Consider the following 14,475-nt stretch of genomic DNA (forward strand, 5'->3'; position numbering starts at 1 on the left):
TATCCCCCTGCTGTGCACATCTTCTCACTCCCACCCCATGCTGCACAGCACATCGAAATTGCTTAGTAGAAATCCCTGCCTTCAGGGAAGGATAGCACCTCCGTGGCAGCCCATCTCCAAGAAAACAAAGTGGGGGGCAGTGCGGTTTGCTGAAACTTTGTGGAGGATGGCTGGCTCATTTAGCCCAATGGGCGTTGCACGCCTGCCTATGACCAAAGCCAAGAACTTGGAGCTTTATTATTGATGATAAGCTCAAATATTGCGCACAAGTATATAAGGTGGTTTTGTCTTCCTTTTATACCCTAAGGATGATTAGGAAAAGTCTTCCCTACAGTCCTGGAAAGACCAGGAAAAACGTGATTAAAGCATTAGTCCTCTCAAAATTTGATTATTGCAGTTGACTATATATAAACCTACAAGAAAGTTTGATTAGAAAGCTCCAATTGGTCCAAAATGCAGCAGCCAGATTGATTTTGAACATCCCAAAATTTGACTCAATTCCGCCTTGGGATCAGAGATGTTCCATCCATGGAAAGCCAACATCTAGGAAATGTAACGCGATGTGATGTAAGAAGCTGCTGTCACGTGTAACTATTAGGCCCGGTTAAGAAATTACCATTTTAATGCACACGTTCTTAAGTTGCCTTCTCTCCCCTTTAACATGATGAGACACATTCATTTGCTTGCATACACAGGATAATATTCCTCAAACTTAGTTTGCTTACAGTGCCACTTTGTAGGCACTATATCAGACCACCTTGAAAACTCTGTACAAGGGCTACGTTCAACACAGAAGATGTTGGTATTTGTTTTTGGCCCCTCAGGGACTAAGCTATTACAATAGGATAAACAATAGCAGCCTAATTGGGGCTTCGGCATGGTAATATGATAATATGGGGGATGTTATTATATATATGACATCAAGTCGTTATTTATTCAGAGGAGCATTTTACCGGAACTGAGAGGTTGGTAAATGCCTGAATTTCAGCTCAGTTGATTCCTATCGCTTCATGTGAGGGAAGCTGTCCTACTCTACAGCAAGACGGGCAGATTACTGACACTTACCAACAGTTAGTGGAGAGTTAGACCACCCAAAGAAGGATTTTGTGGATTCACTCACCTTAGACATGATAGGGTAGAATGCACTAAGTAGGAGTACCCCATATTACAGTACTTGTGTGCAAGCATATCGTTTTCTGTATTCAGCAAAATGGTTGAATTGTTAATCTGTTTCACCATTCTTGTAATGCTAATCACATTATTCTGTTTCCTTCTTTTAATCTTTGCAGTGCACATATTCTACTCAAGAATCACAATCCTTCAATAAATATTGAAACCTATTGTGGTGTTTTTCTTGTATATATCTTAGGGTAAGCATAGGTGGCTGAGCGTAAGTGTTCCAGATCTGCTGCCACGATTTCCTTGGGGGATCACAGTTGTCACGTTCTGAGGTTTCACTCACTTGTTACCCTGTAGGGCTAGGGGTGCAGATGGTGCACTGTGAGCTAACTGGTATATAGGACAACGTATCCTGAAGGGTGCTCAAAGTCAGACTCGCACAAGTCCAAAGTTTATGTTTTCCAACAAACGCACAGTTTTACTTGAAAATGTACAATCCGTACAACACTGTAGCGGGTTACATTTCTTCAAAAAGTCATGCAAGGCAGCACAAAGTGCTCCATGAGTGGATTATATATTTTTTTTTAACTTTTACTGAGAGAAGCAGTGCCTGTCCCCGGACCAGCACATAGAAATTATACATTTCACAGTGCATAAAGTAAAAGTCATATATTCATAACATAACCGGAGATAACCTCAGAACGGCAAACGTGCCCCTAAGTTAGGTTAGGCTCAAGGCACCCTCTGACATGTGCAAATGAAACCCTGTCACAGACTGCTCCATGATAGTAGACTCTACTGCTTCCTGCAGCAATGTAGAGTTTGCCTGTCTGAGTCGAGTTTTAGACTTTAAACTATTACTTCCAAATTGCATCTTTAATTTAATTTGAAGTGGGAAAAAAAATAATCTAAATTAATATGAGAAGATGAGGATGCTCTCTCAGGGCCTCATGTAGGTAGCCAAATACCGGTCGGTAACGGCCGATTTTCGGTAAATATGCCGTTACCGACCGGTATTCAGACAAGTGAGATGTAGGAGTCCAAAAACCACTTTTCGGTAAATATGAGGCGGTAAATACCGATTCATATTTACCTAATTCTAAAATACCGATTCATATTTACCGAATACATTATTAACGAATCGGTAAATATGAAGTGGTAAATATGAAGTGGTAAAAATTGAAAATGACATGTAGGAGCAGTCGGTAATTAAGAAATCCAGGAAAATCGGTAAATAAGAGTCGGTAATTAACACGGATGGAAAGCAGGTTGTAACCATCAACAATGCATATAAGCAATCCCAAAATGCAACAGCGTGGACAACATGGCCGCCATGTACGTCATTGCAAGGCGCCTACGTCTACAGGCAGCAGGACTGAGGGTGTGGCGACGGGAGGAACAAATCTACAGACAGCGCATCACACTATTCCAGCTGACTGATGCAGAGATACATGAGAGGTACAGGCTACACCCCGAAACCATCATGGACTTAATCAGGGACCTTCACCCACTCCTGGACCAGCCAATAAGAAGGGCGCACGCCATACCCCCACATGTGCAGGTGCTCTGCAGCCTACATCTGTTGGCATCCGGCAGTTATCAGGTGGTGATAGCTGCGGTGGGTGGGGTATCCCAGAGTTGCCTGTCACGTTTCTTCAGGAAGTTCCTGGATGCCATGATGCAGAGAATGCACCACTACATCAGCTTCCCAAACACACAGGCTGCACTGCAGAAAACAAAAACAGACTTTTATCACATGGCACAGTTCCCCCATGTCATCGGCTGTATTGATGGTACACACATCCCAATCTGTCCTCCAGCTGACACAGAGCACATCTACAGGAACAGGAAGTCCACCCACTCCATCAATGTGCAGGTGATCTGTGATGCAGGGAACATCATCACAGATATTGTTGCAAAGTTTCCTGGGAGCACCCACGACTCTTACATCTTCCAGAATAGTGGGATCTATACACGACTGAGAGCCGGAGAATTCGGAGAGGGTTACCTGCTGGGTAAGTAACAGTGACGCCCCTTGAAACCTGCAAATCAGAGTGTATAGAGGCATGTAACTGATGGTTCCCTTTTACTCATCCAGGCGACAGTGCATATGCATGCCGTTCATTCATCCTCACTCCCTACCTACACCCAGCAACCCAGAGTGAGAGACGATACAACGTGGCCCACAAATCTACACGCAATGTGGTGGAGCGCACGTTTGGACTGCTGAAGAGCAGGTTCCGCTGCCTCCACAAGAGCGGAGGCGCACGCCAGTACAAACCCATCACCTGCTGCAAGATAATTGCCACTTGTGCAATGCTGCACAACCTTGCCACGAAAAAAGGTACAGATGTGGAACTAACATATTTTGAGGACAACGAGGATGAGTCAGGCCAGCCAGAGGGCAGCGCAGCTAGAGTGCCAACTGCAATCGATGGGAGAGAGAGACGGGCAGAGATCACATGCAACTATTTCTGAGTAAGTGAGGGGACACAGCGAGTCGTGAGAAGTCATGACGTAGTTTAATGTGGCACCACGCCATGAACACATGAACAGGCCAATCTGGCAATATGCCATCTATACAATGAGTATGTCCAGGGTTACGTCACCCAATGGCAAGTGGATAAGCAGGGCCACATCAATGTTTGCGCATACGCGCTGCAGTGGTGGATTGCACGGCCTGTGCATCCTCACTAGAGCCAACCCCAAGCCGCCTGCTGCTCCTGCGTGCTTCGGGGACGGGGGGTGTGATGCTGCTGCTGGTGTCGATGCTCTCCGCAGCATCCCCTGCAGCAGTTGTCGACGCCTGACTTGTCAATAGCACCCCTAGTGCACTTGTCACCTGCACCATCCCCCGTGACAGGTCGCTGCAGCACTGTGTTAGGCCCTCCTGCATCGTCACAGAGCGCCGGCAAAGTAGGGAAGTCGCAGTTGCCAGACGGTTGAGTGCCCTGCTGGTAGTGTCCCTTCTCTGGCGTTCCCGGCGCCGTGCTTCGATGTCAGCATCTAATTTGCTGCACAACTGCTGGATTGACTGGGACATGTCCCGAATGCCCGCAGCCATGCCGCCAATGTTTGTGTCCATGTTGACTAAGCTTGTCCTCATCACCCGCATGTGCCTCTGGACTGACATTACTGCCTTTGATTGCAGGCGCTGTTGCTTCAACATTTGGCCCTCGAGCCCCAAGAAGACACCATGGCCGTCAGTGGGTGCTGGTGGACTCTGGACACGCGACCTGCGGCGCCCTCTTGCTCCCGTCTGTGCTGCCTGTGATGTTTGGGGCACAGTGGGATGGCTCCCTTCCTGGGGCCCGGTGCGGTCTTCTGGGCCCATGCTGTCGTCTGACGAGGTGTCTAAGGCTCGTAGCCTGGCTGCTGGACGCCTCCTCATTCTCACACCTGCAAGCGGAGATGTGGCCGGTGAATCGAACATGAGTGGCGATGCTGGCTCTGGTGGTGGTGATGCTGGCTCTCGGTGAGGTGATGCTGGCTCTGTGTGCGGCGAGGCTGGCTGCGTAGGTGGTGCGGCTGCAAGTGGGCCTGCTCCCTGGTCTGCACTCGTGCTGGCTAGAGGTGATTTTTGTGGCCGGTGTGCCGTCTCCCCTGCAGCATGCCCTGTACTGCATGATGTCACATCTGTGGACAGAAAAACAACATTGGCTCAGTGTCCCCGAAGGGCTGCATTGCAAGCGTCACAATAAATCATTTCACTTTCCAATCTGTCCTCTGTCTCCTTGTGCCTCGAGTGCGTGACATGCCTTGTTGCCCTGTGACATTTACGTCATGGTTAGTGTTGCCCTGACTACATCTCCCGGAATGCATTGCCTGTCTGCACTGACACGTGTGGACTGCAGTGTGATTCTCGTGTCACAATGGGGGATGTGGGATAGGGGTAGGGGCGGCTACATTGCTGTGCTTTCGTCTTACCTTGGTGTGTTGCGGCTCTGGCAGAGCTGTCGGCGTCCCCAAGACCCACGACGCTCTCTTGCTCGAGTGTGGCCGCCACCAGCTCCTCCAGTTCGGTGAGGGCAGGTGCCCTGTTGGTTCCACCTCCGGTCTGGCTGGCCTCCTTCTGGATGTCGCCCATCTTCCTCTTGGTCACAATCCTCAGGTCATACCAGCGCTTTTTGAGGACCTCAATTTCCCTGTGGGTCACTCCCACAGCATTGACCTGCGCCTGGATGGCCAGCCATATGTTGCGCTTTTCGGCCTCAGGCACTTGCAGGGATTGCCTCCCAAACAGCTTCTGGTGCTGCTTCACCACCTCCTCCACCAGCACCTGGAGTTCCTTGGGGCTGAATTTGAGCTTCCTCCTCCTTTCCCCTCCGTCTTTCTGTGTGCTCTGGCTGGACATGCTGTTCGTTTCCCGCTCGCACATGCAACTGCTCCCTGCCTCTCCTCTGCACTCCGAGCCTCTCCAGGGTCGGCTAATTATGTACACCTGCCTGGGTGTGGCCACTTCGGCTAATTGTGTACACCTGCCTGGGTGTGGGCAGTTCCTGGTTGGGTGGGCTGTCGTTGCACAGGATTAGCTGTTTCGTCAAGTCATGTGATGTTATTTACCGAATCCGTACGTACCGATTCGGTATTTTCCGATTCGGTAGATACCACCTCGGTATTTTCCGAATCGGTAGATACCACCTCGGTATTTTCCGATTCGGTAATTATCACCTCGGTATTTACCGAATCGGTGAATTCCGATTCGTATTTACCGACTGTTACCGAATCGGTAACTGTTACCGAATTTTTACCTACATGTAACTTACCGATTCTAATTTACCGATTCGGTACGGCTCGGTATTTAAGAACCGGTAAAATTTATTTACCTACATGAGGCCCTCAGTGTTCAAAAACAATGGGGCATATCAGCAACAAGAAGCGATAAACATCGCTAAGCGCGCTTAGCGCGTTTCAACTTAACGCCGGCTATCACTGGATTCTATCGCAGAGATAGCGCGCTATCACCAAAGCCTATTTCCAATGCGATCGGAAATCCAGCGATACCAGCGAAAGTGTGCAATTATCGCTGGAAACCCAGCGATAACATGATGGCGATAATCAGAACCTTGTTGATAGTGCAGGGCGGACTCAACCCTACAATCCACCTCCCATTGGATGTATTGGGTAAGTCAGTTCTGAAGCAGGCGTAAACAAAGCTGTGATAAGCACGGTTAGCGATATTATTATCCGCGCTACGCGGGTGTGCGCCCTGCTTGCTGATAGGAGTAGCTCGTGTTAGCGAAATTTCTCAGGTTATTTTACTGTGGAACGCCTACTATGCATCTCATTAACGGTGAGATGCTGGGCGTTAAGAAAACAGGCGCCGAGGCATGGATTCACGCGATAGCGTGACCTTGCTGATCATGCGCTAAAATTATCGCCGCTTTTCACCCGAAAACGGACGCTAAAGCGGCGATAATTTTATCATGGCGCCTTAATGATATGCCCCAATATTTCTAAGGATCTCTCACTACCTAAGGTCCTCCCTGGATGTCTGTAGAGCCAGCTTGAAGTGGGATTTCCACAAAGCAGAACGACAATTGGTGTGTAAATCATTAGGACAGTGTTAAATACATTTGGAGTAAGCAGATCAGACATGCTTAATTGTAGATATGAGGTTTCTGAAGTACAAACTCTAGTTCTCTCTGGATCCCATTGCAGCATCGCCCCAAGGGTTTACTCATCAGAGTTTCTAGTTTCAGAAGTTTGAAGCATTCCAGACACAGCTCGGTCCCATCTGTCTGCAAACGTGGTTGAGGTATTTGTGCTTTTTCCAGTTTCAGGAAGTATAGATGAACTCGATTAATTGTGTCATACTAATAACAGGCGTTCTACCAGTAAATATGGGTGCTCCGTCCTTATGTGTTCGAGGAGCAGGTGCACTCACACTTATTTGTGTGTTATACACATATACGTATATTCTTAGTGGAAATAAAACAATCTATATTTGTCTGTGCTTGGGCACATATCTGTATTCATTTCATATTTGACAACTTTGATGTGCTAGAATGAATATGTTCGGCCGTATTGTATTTTTTCTTCTTTTTTTTCAGTATAGTGTTGTTACCAATTCTTACAATTTTGACAGCTGACACATAGACAAAGACCTGTGAAAATAATCAAAGGGTTGAGGAACATGACAAGTACACTTGCATGCAAATAACTGAGGCATGTGTTGATAGAGTGCTCTAACAGCCGTTAATGACTTGCCCTATAGTCTTTTTCCCACTGGTTGCCAATACACTGACCAGAGAGTGAAAGAATAGTCCCATTTTGTAGCCCGCAATCGACCGGAATGCGTAAATCTGTATTAGCTGTATGTATGTGATTCATTACTTCATACTATGAGATGGGAAGAATGGACAGACTTCCCAGGCACCCTGCCCTCTTTCTTCAGGGCAAACAACTGCAGCAGATCAATGGCACACATAGAAAGGAGTTCCAATAGCCCAAAAACACCTGCCCAAAAGCTGCATGTAGATGTTAAACAGCAGTATAGACTCCAGCAGAACAACCCAGTTCAAAGCACGAGCATGTGTAAAGTAACAAGACCACCACTTTGGACCTTTGCAAATAAGAATGATCTAAATCAGTCCTACACTATGTACTGCAACTAATACCAGAGTGCCTCAGAAACAGAAAGTAGTGATCAATGGTGTCAAAGGATACAGACTGAAAAAAAATCAGTGCCCTGGCAATCCTGCTATCTACCTACTTCCACTAGCCGTTAATAGTTGAGAGTAGGAACAACGCAGTCCTCCCCCTGCAGAAGGCTTGCTAGTATTTTAGTTAGATGAGTGGATGCAAAGGCCCCATGTTTTGACTCATTCGATTCCATTTTAAGTAGACCACATTGCCATCTTTAGACAATTGAGGTAGCTATTTTAGACAATAGTGGTCACCATCTTTAGACATTGCCATGTCCGGCATTTTACACAGATATTGCCTGACCTTCTCTTTCTAAGAAATGTAAAAGTTTTAGGTCATTCGGCTATTGACACAGATATAACATATTATGTGTTATCAGTCTTGGGCAAATGTATGCTTATCACCATGTCAAGATCAAATAGGAACAAGTAAAGACATATAGCAAAAATAGTGTCATCTGGATTGTCGTCCTTTCACCTTATATGTGCATAAGGAAACCTCTGGGATGCACACCTTGATGGGCACAATCAATGTCAGACATTCCTAAACCTATGTCAGAAATTCTAATCTCTGATAACATTAAATAAATAAGGACTACCATTTGGCCACTTCTCAGTAGAGGCCCATCGCCCAGACTATCGAATGAGATTCTGCCAGAAGATGGTCTCACCTACAGCCAGCACACTTCAACGTTGCTATATCTCGCCAGGTGCTGATAAAGTTGAGTCCTTTGCGGGGAACACTGCCACCACATTTCCACTGATAACACTAGCTCTCGCTGTCAACAAGGTGTGCAGTGCATCGCTTCTCCGTAAGAAACTCTAAACTGCAAGTTGCTCTGCTTTCCATGCTCTCTCAGTGTAGCTCATAGAAGTAGGTTTTAAGATGTTTGGTTTTAGATAGCATTTTAACCATGTTAGAAATGTTCATTTAATTCTCATTGCTCACTCAAAACGTGCTTTATTGTTGTTTTATGATATCCGGTGTAGTTGTTTTAGATCTGCTGAGAAACAGCTTATTTCTGTCATAATGCATGCTTTTATTTAAAAGTGTCTGTTTTTCTTAGTGCATTGTGTGTTTGATATTGGAAATAATGAAATAGGTTTGTTTCTGTTACCTTGGAGCCCCTGATCCCTTTTCAGTGATTGTTAGTAACCCAAATGAAAAGAGTCTACTTCAAGAATGTAATAGGTAGGGTTCTGCATTGCTAGAATAATGTGTCTTTCACATTCAGCAATAGTACATTGAACTAAGTTCCCTTGTGTCACCTATGGATGGGAAAGCAAACATTGTAGAACTATATACAGCAGTCAGGAGACAGAGAAGCCAAAAGTTGCTAAGATATTTTGGATCAGCTGTCGGCTTCTGAAGTAGAAAGATTATGGTTGTCCTTTTCCACTTTTCAGGCAGTACCCCTCACTCTAAAGATCTATTAATTATAATTGTGTGCTATTCCACCCTGGCCAGCCCCAGGTGTCTCAGTTGACTTCTTTGGGATAAACTGAAGGACATCACTCACCTGAGATGAATGAAGATAAAATTTGGTCTGGCCAGGGATTGTTTAATGCAGCCACAATCCTGAACAGCTCTTTGGGTGCATTAACTCCCACGGTAATGAGATCACTGAAATGATTAGTTATTTCCTCTTTAAGGCAGAGGTGTAGTTTCCATTGGTGGAGCAAGTGAAGTGCACTGGGCCCCAGATGCCTGAGAAGCTCATTTAACCCTGATAATAGCTGTATATTACAATTTAAACAACAGCTAGGGGGTCCATTAACTTGCTTGCACAAGGGCCCATGGCACACTGTCTGCCCTACTGCTTTAAGAGTGTTGATGTGGACCTTCATATACGCTTTATGTGACTGTTCAGCAAGGGGAGCACACACCTTCCTCCATGCCCTTTCCACCTTCTTTGCCATACAGGGTGTATTTTTCTATATAGCCTGCAAAGTTTTCTGATTATCATACTAAGGTAGGAAATAGTGAATAGTGGGGCTGTACTCTCCCTTGATCAGTGGGAGGGCCCATCGAGAATAGCAGTCTGGACAATGTGTGTGGCCGAAGTGGGTTAGGCCCAACCTGAAACTTTGGGTGGGTGTAAATAAATCAGAGTGTAAAACAACACATATGGCTGCAGAGCACCGGTACCAGTGCAGTGGTATTTGGGAACTGTTTTATAGCATGGAAATTTGAGAAAAGTATTTTTTCTCCAACTTTGACAACGAGGTAGAGGGACCGTTTATTTTTTGGTTACATGTGTTCTAAGCATGCGAAGGCTACACAGGTTTAGACAGAAAAACAGACTTGTAATAGGCCTATCATTGTGTCTGGAGGCAGATGTTATAAATATATGATTTTAATCTCCCGTGTTCTTTAAAACAGGATTATCTTCTATTCAAGTTCAAGTTTCAAAAACTTTATTCGGATAATAGTAATCCATAAAAGCACAAGATACAATTAACATTGCAGATGTACAATATGCAAGTATTTACAAAATAAAAACAACAGTTCGTTCACGCTTTAAGACATAGTTAAACGGGCACGAACCGCAGTTTTTAAAAAGGAACCCACACGGAAAACAAGTTCATAATCATCCAGGGTTAATATCATTGAAAGTGCAAGATCCAGGCTAATCGGTTTCAATTTTTTAAAATACAGAGTTAAAAACCATTTAATATATTTAATTTACAAAAAAATAAGAAATGTAAAATTGTTTGATCACTCCGGCAATCACATGGGCACGGCTCGACAATTTGATCATTATAATTCCATAGCGGGAAACTCAGAGCATATTTAATAGTGCCAGCCCTAAGACGAAATAAAAGGCCTCGCTCCCAGTGGCTCATTGGGAGAGTTAGGTAGCTGGGCATAGGATAAGTTAAAAGATTACGGGCTAAGTATCTAGTAACACTAGATTTCACGGACTCTCTCACAGCCCTTTCATCACTAAACATCTTCTATTTTATTTCGTGGTCAGAGTGGAGAACCCATATCCCAGCTAGAAAGCCAGCCACAGTCCATGCAGGTAACAGCAGTGAGCAGTGCGGCCAGGTAAGGGGGGATTTCGAGGGAAGATGCGAGGGAAAATTAAATAAATAATTATTTTTCCCTCTGCATCATCCCTCGAAATCCCCCCTTACCCAGCCCCACCGCCGTTACCTGCATGGACCAGAGGTGAGAGGGAAGAATTTGAACTCTGTTTTTCAATGAACCTTTCACTTAAAGTTGAATTCCACTAACCAGGTGCACACCCACTGAAGATGCGGGAAACCCTGGGCAAAGTTATTAGCCCCTTGCGCTGCTTAAGTTTTACTTTTTGGAGCAAACTACAAAATCATATTTATGAGGTCACACAAAGCCACTTTGCGTGGCTTTGAATGGCCTCATGGATATGGACTGAGGCAAGGCAGCGCGAATATGTGTTGCCTTACTCTGCGGAAGGGAGGCATTCCATGGACGTTGTGGTGGGTGTTCCCATGCAACATGCATGGATTTTGATGCTTCCCCATATTTACAAACCAATGTAAACCTGGAGATGTCCCAAAACCTTATAACTGATGCAGCGCACATAGAAAGAGGAATAAGCCTCCCAGGATACATTTTGCGCAGGAAGGTGTCCATCCTGCACAAAAACAATCCTGCTGACAACACAGGCACCCTGGTGCAAGTGTGCCTGCATTGGCCCTAGGCTGCCGAAATGGCACTAGTTCAGGGGGAAAGGACAAGAATGCACCGTATTGGATAAATACGTGTATTTCTGCCCTTACACTTTGACATTGGGCAGCTCAGACAGGTGACTTGTTGCTCTGCCCTACGTCATAAATGAGGCCCGAGTGTCTGAGTAGCTACTTCACTTCCAATTAACCACATCTTGATCCTTCCTAAACAGTAAGTATGTAGATACCATACCAAATGTCCGCACATCATGAGTTGTTTTATTTATTTATTTATCTGTATGTTTATTTATTCATGCCTGTAGCATATGTACAATTCAAACGACAGCTAAAACATTTTACAGAGAAGTGAGGAGGGTGAACCATATTTACATTTTATTAGTTACAGGATGGTTGCACACCATACCTCACAGTAGACATCAAGACTTGGAAAGTGGTTGGATAGATTATCTTGAGTACGCATTCAGTTGAGATATATAGGAATAATATGGCATTCATCAGGTATTAAAGGCATGATAAGTTCAGTCAGCGATAAGTGTTTTATTAGTTGAAATGACAGTGCCTGTTTTCAAACATGGACACTATTTGGGGCCTGGGAAAGTCAGTGGAGAAGGTTTTAAATAAAATCTCAGTATTATAATAGTATTGTGGCAAGTGAAGTTGTTTTGACATCTGCCTGAATTTATCTTGAAATATAAATATGTCATCCTTATTTTAACTGTCTTAGATGTATATTTGCTATTGTAGTCTTAGGTACAAGCTCACATTTAAGGCCTGGTTTGGTGTTTGGCGAACAGGATTCTCTTTTGCAATGGAGTACCCGTCCACCAGACTCTTGGTCCGCCTTCGGTGACCGCCAGGTTTACGCTGATACAGTAAAATTTACTCAGTGGCGTAAGCCTTCTTTCAACAGCCAGAGTGAGTACGAGCCATTGGAGGTAAGCCATCCAACCATCTGCCCTGTTTACAGTGGGCATTCATAAAGCTTTTTTTATGCTAGTCACAGCCAGGAATATCCTTGTGGTGAAGGACAGTAAAAATGAAAAATGACCAACGCACCATGGAGGGAAAACTCTTATGATGTTGAAGTGATTATTTTTTTCTTTGTATGCACCTCCATTGTGGTGGTTCATACAAACCCATAGAGTTCAAGACAGGGCTGGCAGTGAACACGATATTTGGCAGACGGAGTAAAGGCAGGGTGGCAGAAGTAACGCTCTCCGCTACCCTGAAGGCCTTCACTCCCTCTGGCAACCGGCTGAATCAGGCCCTTAATCTAAACAGTTGCACTTTGTTATTATATCCAACACAGTAGGTCAATAGAAGACACCACTTCTGTGTGATTCTTTTTCCCACAAGAAATCAACTTGAGAGGCGTTGGACCACTGACAGAATATCGGAAACAAAAATATTGTGTGGACAGAATATTGTGTCAAAAACATTGAGGACCAAAATATCGAGAAGGTAAGTTCAAATAGATAAGTATAGATTTACTATGCTTCACTTCACATCTCTGTACCTTGAAGATGTGTATATATCGTCAAGGTACAATGTGGAGTTATAAATAGTAAAACTTTGCTTACCTATAGAAACTTACCTTAATCATATTTTTTCCTCAATATTCTTGACACAATATTTTTCCCCACAATATTTTTGTGTACAAATACAGAGGAATCGAAGTGTGCATGGTTGAAATTGCCCATATTTGAAGAAGTTGAGCACACAATCAGGTTTACCTTCTCGAAAAGAGTGAGGAGAGTAGGCTTTTGAAGAGTGGAATCTGATTAATATTTAATCCAAGGTCTCAACGGGGCTCTGGTCTGCAGAGTACAACAGGAATAATCCATGTCAGGACAGCCACTCATAAATAACGCAGCCAAGCCACCAGTCAAAACCAAACAGAAAGGTAATTTGGTCAAGATCAAGTAGAAGGGAAGCACACATGAGGACCAATTTTATATGTATAATAAATTGTTTCCACTGCATTTTGATGCTGCCCCAGATTTACAGGAATCTGTAAATCTAAGGCTGCGCCTAAAACTAACCCCAGTGAAATGCAGGTGTTAGAGTGGTGCAAGGGGGAGAAATACTTTTACTTTTCCTCATTGCTTGCTCTTTCTATGTGTGCTGCATTATGCAGCACAGATAGAAGTAGGAAATTGCCATTATTGATTGTTTATGTACAGGAAGGTGTCCCTTCCTGCTCTTAAACAATAATCCCTAAAACACAGTCACCCTTGTAAAATGGCGCAAGGGGGTCTGCGCTGACAATAGAAAGATATTTTTAGCGCTGACACAAGGGAAAACACAAGGGGGGTTTATTCTTGTGAACACGGCCCTTTCCTGCATTTTTTAAATGACTCGCGGTGCTGCATAATTGCTTCCAATGCGATGACATTTCCTAGTAAATATACCCCTCGGTCCCTTAAGATTCCATGGCCACGAGCCTGAAGGACCTCCTGGTACACACCAGAACCCTCACTCAACAGTCCCACATGCAGAACACCATGTGGGCCTTACCACCTGTCATAGAACACTATTTCTGTGGGTCCTGTGAGGTATGCCCACTCAATAAACATTTCAAAGAGGTCAAGTTAGGTCCCCAATTCATCTGGGAACAGAAAAGTCACACTTATTGCAATACAAAAACAGTGCTTACCTGATCACCTAACTGTGTGGCCTCCCTTACATGGGAATGACCACCGGGGCTATCAAAACAAGAATAATGGAGCATTAGAGCAACTACAAAAATGTGCAATCACTTTTGCAACTCCAAACACTCTCTAGATGACCTACCGTGGACGATTTTGGAAGCAAATAACTCATAAAGCCCTGTTAACATTTTCAGAAGGGAGCAACGGTGTATTTTCCACCTCTCCACCAACAGCAAAGGTCTGAATGATGAAAAACCACTTCCCTTATTTCGCCCCATGAAAATTACCATGGACCAGCAGACGTAAAAATGGGAGACACTGGCCTTTCGATGTGCCACACAAATGCCCCTCAGACTATTCTGGGTGCCAAAACAATCTTC

The sequence above is a fragment of the Triturus cristatus genome, chromosome 3_1 (genome assembly GCF_964204655.1).
Source record: "Triturus cristatus chromosome 3_1, aTriCri1.1, whole genome shotgun sequence".
NCBI lineage: Eukaryota > Metazoa > Chordata > Amphibia > Caudata > Salamandridae > Triturus > Triturus cristatus.